Raw genomic sequence first — 7274 nt, 5'->3', positions numbered from 1 at the left:
TGAATTATCATGATTTACAGGATTTCAGGCAAGCTCCTGAAGTTATCTCCCCCCTCCCAAATATCTATAAATCATCACAGATTAGTAAACTCACATGCCCACTATGGTGAACTTTTATTCTCTAGCAACTTGGAAAAAAGACAGCTTGGATGACATATTGGTGCTGGAATCATGCTGAGCTTTTATAGGCAAATAAATTCACTTCTAATTTCATTCATCAACTCTGCAGCAAATTGTGCTTCAGAATTCAGCTACTCTTCCAAACCAACTCCACATGAGTTCCAGCACCTAAAATTCTTCTTTTTCTGTATCCTTATTTTTGGCTGGGAAGTGTCTTGTCTCCTTCAGATTATCTCAAACCTCCCTCCATCAGCATCATTTCCGCCAGTGGAGTGAAGATATGCAAAGGGATTGTCACTGGAAATGTTGCCAACATTATCCAACACCTGACTGTGACATTTGTGACAAGCAAACCAGTAATGATATTAAGTGTCAAATGCTTCTACCTGCCCTGTGGGAAGGCACATAACAACAACAAACACCTTTGAGAATCTAATGATAGCTATTACCCTTCCGCCCTTCCAAAATCTCACACATAAATTATTTTATTGCACTAGAAACAACTTAACACAGCAACAGTCAAGATTGTGCATCGCCTGTAGCCATGTCAGCCTGGAAAGGGTGAACTGTTTACAATCCAAATCAAATTCTTTTTTAACTTTGGCTAGTTATTACTAAGCTAAGGTCATGTTGAGTTTCCTCACCCTGATCTCCTTTCTCCAAGCTTCTCTTCTAGCACAAGGATTCTTAACTTGTGGTCTATGAATCTCTATGAGGTTCATGGATGGGGTTTAGGGTATCCCTGAACAGAGTGCAAAAGAAATGCTCTTTTCTTTTTCTACAGTTTCATTCCTTTGAAAATTTTCTTTATGAAAAGAATTAATGCCAAATTATGTTATTAAGATGTTGTTTCACTCTACATACATGTGAGGTGGGATGAGATGGTATACAGACAAGTAATGTACAATCTTCACTGCTGCTTTGTTAAACTGTTTACAGTACAATAAAATAATTTATGTGCAATAGTTTGGAGGGGGGTCAATAGTTATTAGATTCTCAGAAGTATTTGTTGTTGTTATGTGCTTTTAAGTAGTTTGTGACTTATGGCAACCCTAAAATGAATCTATCATAGGGTTTTCTAAAGCTGAAAGTGTGTGACTTGCCCAGGGTCACCCAGTGGCTTTCAATGGCTGAGCAGGGATTCGAACCCAGGTCTCCAGACTCATAGTCCAGCGCTCAAACCACAACGCCATGCTGTGACTTTAAAAAGATTAAGAAAGACTGATCTAAATAAATAAATTTAGATGTATTTAATCCAAAGATTAGGATTATTTTATTAATCTTGTAATGATTGCAGGTTAATGCTGAGGAGTTTTCCCATCTCTAATCTATAATGACAGTAGACAACCAAACTAAGCAAAGTGTCAGATTGCACAAAATATTACAAATGGGAGAAACACAATACTTCTGCAAGAGAAACACTAAGATTGAAGGAAGACAGCTGGACTATTCCTGACTAGAATATAACCATCACCCATGATGTATTCTCTCAAATGACTGCTGGTAAGCTAAACAGACTAAGATAAACAGTTTCTATGTACAAGTCTACTCCCCCTATACCAGCGGCAAGGAACCTGTGGTCCTATGGATGTTGTTGTACTCCAGTGTCCAACAACCCTAGCAGAAATAGGCAGTGGTCAGGGATTATGGGAACTTTAGTCTGACATAATTCAAAGGATCAAACTTTCCACTGCTGTTGTGTAGCACCACCACTATGTCAGTAATTTGAGAATGTTTACCCTTTTGTGTTTTATTGTCCCTTGAAGATCGATTTCAATGAAATGGGGGGAAAAAAGAAAGAAAGAAGCAGACCAAAGTCAGAAAAAAAATGTTTGAAACAAAAATGGCATTGAAATTTGGTATTGTGAAAGGTAGGGAAAGGAGCTCTCTCAGACTGGAAGATGAACTATTAGAAGCAGAGTCTGCACATTTGGGAAGTTTATGCCTGCCTTTTAATGACTGATACCTTGATGCCAACCTTCCTTCAAGACTTTCCTTCCTTCCTTCCTTCCTTCCTTCCTTCCTTCCTGTTTATCTTGCCTTGCCAGCAAAAACAGCACTCCAGATGGCTAATATGATTTAAACTATGTAAATCAGCAGAACATTGAAAATATTATAATAAGCAAAACTACTTAAAAGGTCACATAAAAAAGAAGTGCCTTAACGTTAGCCAGAATGGAATCTGGTTGTAGTTCTGAATGGAGGGCATTCCACAGTCTGGAAGCTACACACCTGGCTTTCCCCAAACTGACCATTGTCAATTTGAGCCAGCTGCAAGAAGTTTTGAAGTTTTTTAGCAACTGCAGAAACATTGTTTTTAAGCCCTAGAGACATTCATGAGACTCAATGGTTGGGGATCCTTGGAACTGGTAAGCCAAATGGATAGAGGCAGGAGGTATTGAGAATTCCATTTCCTAAGCTCTCTGATTGCCATATGTGATCTTTAATTTGTTTCAATTCTTAGTGTCTTAAATGTAGTGTTTTAATTGGCTGCATGGTTTAAGGAGAGCCAGTGTGATGTAGTGGTTTGAGCACTGGACTACAACTCTGGAGATCAGTTTCAAGTCCTCACTTGGCCATGGAAATCCAATGGGGACCTTAGCTGAATCACATACTCTCAATCCAGAAAACCATACGATAGGATCACTTTAGGGTCACCATAAATTGTAAATGGCTTGAACACAACTACAGTAACAACAGCTCCTAGCCTGACCCACCTATCCAGCTTGAGCTCAAGCAGTCAGATTCAGTGAGGGTTGCAGGTTCATAAAGTGGACTGCAGTGGCATTTATGTAGGTTTCTAGTACAACTACCTAGTGTCAGTGGAAACAGACTAGCTGTGGAACCACAACTCTAAGTTACACATCTAAAACTGCAATACTGAATGTCAGCCTGTGAGGTGAATCAAGTTTCCCATGAACAGCATTCATTAGTTATGAGTTTAGTCAGCACTTGGCTTTCCAAGGGGGAAAGATATTTTCAAAGAACTGATAAACACTTAAAGGTTGTGAGGCGGCGGAAATAATACCAAGAAATTGACATTTCATCAACTCTTTCATCTTTTATCTTTTAAAAGAAAAAAAAAGAAACTAAAAGGGTTCTCGCTCTCTCTTTTGATGAAACAGTTTCCTCCCCAGCATCTTACTTTAATAAAGATAATTGCAAGTGCTCAAGAAGGAACACAGAGCTACATTGTACTGTTCTACAAACTTTACAAACACATATACAAAAAGAGCACCCTGAACAAAGAGATTCCTCTGCACTCTCCAGCAAACTCTGAAAATTTAAATTGCAAACTATAAAAAGTATGTACACTGAAATATAAAACTTAGTAGTTAACTGCATTTGATTCCTTTCAGGGTTCATCTGCATCAAGCTATCCAAAGCTGTATCAGAGAAATGAAATAAGAAAAACAATGAAAGAAAAACATAGGAAAGAAGCAATGCATAGGCTGTGATCATGATTGGTGTTTTCTTGAATATGTGTATAGGACACCTTCAGGTTCCCAAATCATCTCAGATCAGGATGAAAAGCTATCTGGGGTGCATGTGCGTATCTGGTGTGTTGTAAATGCGAAAAGATAAATAGCTAGGAAGGAAAGAGTTATATAGCAACACTTTTTTGTCCAGTCCCTTCTGCAAGATCCTGCACTCAATCTAAATCTGATTTAACTGACAAAGACTGAGCCCTGGATGGGGTGCAGTAGAACCATGGAACTATATGCCAGATATGTTTCTGCCTTTAGCACAGGAAAATTGATTTAGAGCCATATCCCACAACTTTCCCTCAGTTTGTGGCACATCTAGCAACTTAACACCTTTTCAGTGATTGCAACAGAAGAAAAGGCTATTGCTCATCATTCCACAAGACTGAAAGGAGGCCCAGGGCTTGAGAATTGGCTCTCCAACAAGAGTCATGTTTTGTCAAGCTATGAAGAGTATACAAGGAAGGTCTGCATTGCACACTTGTCAAATGCTATGGGGAGTTACCTTTCTCTCACTACTTGATCTGAAAGCAGATACACTTTCAACAAAAAGCCACACCTTCCTTCAGTATAGTCACGCATGATTGTAGAGCGCAGGTCATCTCACATTCAGTTCTCTCTACAAAGAACACGAAAGAGCAATTCTTCAGTTGATAGTGTGAGATACCAGGAAGTGCTAGGTGAAACTATTCCTACGTTCCATAAACAGACCACCTTATTTTAAAAAAATCATTTCCATGATATTGGTTTCCCATCACTCCCAAGCAATATTGGTAAATAAGAATTCTTTTTATTTATTACAAGTTATATTAATAAAAAATAAAGAACAACAACAACATCTGTGAGGTCCAACACATTCAAAATAAATACCAAAATAAGAGTATAATGAGACATCTGTTTTGTTAAGGTAGGTTAAATCTATTTGCCAGTCCCAGCTAGATCCATTAAATCAATGGGAACTTAGTAAGAAAACAGGGTCTACTGCCGGATGTCTGCTGAGAGACCCCTTGTTCACTTAAGGAATTAAAAATTGGGGGGCTGGGGGACCAACTTCCATGCTGGACTTGATCCTCTTTCCCACTGTCATTCTCTTCTCCTTTTGTGTCATGTTTTTTAGATTGTAAACCTTAGGGCAGGGAACTGTCAATTAATGATCTGTAAACCGTTCTGAGAGCCTTTGTGGCTGTAAAGGGGATATAAATACAGTACTATAAATAAATAAATAAATAAATAAATAAATAAATAAATCAGACAATCCTATTCAATCTTTTTTATGTGTCAGTGTTTGTGACAGTGGCGGGTTATAAACCGCCGCTTTGCGGCGATTTGCCACCGCCGCTGTTTGCTCCGTAAGGGAGCCGCTGCAGCCAAACCGCGCGGCTCCGTTACGGAGCAAAAAAGAAGCTCCAAAATGGAGCTTCTTTAAGTGGTGCCTCTATGACGTCGCGAGGCGCCAGGGGCGGACTCGCGACGTCATAGACGCCGCGACACGTGTGGACGCACAGCGTCTGATATGTAAATATGGCGGCGGCCATGTGGAACAGCCGCCGCCATATTGTACGTACAGAATACGTACTAGGGTTAGGGGGGTGCAGAAGCACCGCCCCTTCCTAACCCTAGTACGTATTCATTACGTACTAAATGGCGGTCTGTAACCCACCAATGAGACCTTTCACAGTTCTTAAGAACAGGGGTGGACATGAGGTCTCCTGGGGGCTAATGTGGCCTCCTAGCCTTCCAGAGCTGCTCACTCCTGCTTAAGAGTACATTTTCTGAGTCTTTTAAATACAAGGTTGCTTTTTTAAATGAATATAGAACAGTTAGCTGTTACAAAAACTCTGAAGTTCTAGGCTGGTTTGAGATTACTGCAAGAAGTAGTAAAACTCCAGTGCCAACTGGTCACAGTGCAATCCTCATGAGGCTTACTCAAAAGTGAGCCCCAATGACATTAACAAAAATGTACACCTAAAACAGCCTAAACAACCTAAAGGCACCAGATCCTGCCTGATCTTGGAAATTAAGCAGGATCAGATCTGGTTAGTATTTGGATGGGAGATTGCCAACAAACACCAGTTGCTGGAAGCTATATTTCAGAAGAAGGAACTGGTAAAACCATCTCTGAATATTCCCTGTCTAAAAAAAAACCCTATGAAATTCATGGGGTTGTCATATGTTGACAGGTGGTTTGAGGGCACATATAACACACACTTCCAAGAAAGTGTACATAGGATTGTCTACTCAACTGGTGTCATGTTTGGAGCCTGTCCCAAACTCATTGTTATTTACACTTTACTGTTTACTCACTCTGAGAGCCTAAAGATATACAGTGTAATAGAACTTCTGTATGTAGAAAGAAATAAGGCTCTTAAAACTAAAATATGATTCTTTGTTTTGGCAAGTAGTCCAGTTTTAACCTCTGTCCTTCTGAGTAATTATTCAGTCTCCAAACGGATATTTTAGGATCATCATGGACTGTGTGTGTATCTGATGTAACAGTTTTAATATTCAAATTAATTGTGTTAAGTTCATTCTACTTAAACGATACTCAAGAGTCAAAGGGATTATTGTTTATGACACTTGAAGATAACAGCTGAAACACTGCATCTGTTTTTAATTACTGCACATCAAAAGCAATCTCAACCAACTTGTGAACATTCAGAGCTGGTTCACATAACTTGTCAGAGCTCTTGTGACTCTGCCACATTTTAGGCTAGAAGTGAGGAACCTTTGTCCCTCCAGATGTTTCTGACTGCAGCTCCTCCAATCTCTTACCATTGGCCATGATGGTTGTAGCTTTTGGGGAGTTGGAGCTGAGAATATTTGGAAGTTCAAAAGTTTAACCATCCCGGTTTTAAGTCTTCAAGTTTGAAAGAAATGCAAAAGAGTAAAAGAGTAAGACTGAAATTTCCCTACAAGCAAGTGCTAAAAATGGTGGAAGCTATCATCCAGAAACATCTGGAAGGCCTTGTGATTCTGATGGAAGTAGAGCTTACCTTCAATTGCCACCCTTGTTTTAGATGGACATGTTTGGCATCAATGACACTTTTTTAGCCTGACAATGAAGAATCTGCTGCCTTGCAAATAGTAAGAGAGCAAAGGAATGGGGAGGCAGAAGTCTTCCTTTTCTCCTGTAAGGGAGTTATTGTTTTAATGAATTGGCAGGGAAAAAAAAAATCTTGTAACAGCGTATGGGGGAGCTGTGAACTGGCCAATGAAAGAATCCAAGAATAAATGGCTAATTTTGATTCTCTCTGGAGGCAAAGTGACATCTTCAGCTTGGTACTTGTCTCACAGAGAAACGTAGAGGCACATCTATGCTATAGACATTAAACTGAGCAATTTACTCCTTCTCCAGAAAAAAGTACTAAGGTTAGGAAAGCAAGGAAGGGGAGGACTGGATATGCTGCATTGGATATTCACAGCATTGGAGATGCTGACCAGGGCTGATGGGTGTTGCAGTCCAGGAACAACTAGAGGGCCTTCAGATGTATGGGGGATTTTTCCTATCCCTGGAAAACATTCTTAGGTTAGGATTGAACACTGGCTTTATTATGTCATACCCTTCAATGTTTTACAGATGAAAACCAGGGTTCATGTAGCTAAGCACCATCAGAGCTTGGTCAAAATGATGAAAGTTATTAATGCGGATTAATACAAAAGTTAGGAGAA

Source organism: Sceloporus undulatus, chromosome 5 (genome assembly GCF_019175285.1).
Source record: "Sceloporus undulatus isolate JIND9_A2432 ecotype Alabama chromosome 5, SceUnd_v1.1, whole genome shotgun sequence".
Classification (NCBI taxonomy): Eukaryota; Metazoa; Chordata; class Lepidosauria; order Squamata; family Phrynosomatidae; genus Sceloporus; species Sceloporus undulatus.
The sequence above is the reverse complement of the archived record's forward strand: the minus strand, read 5'-3'. Positions refer to the sequence as shown.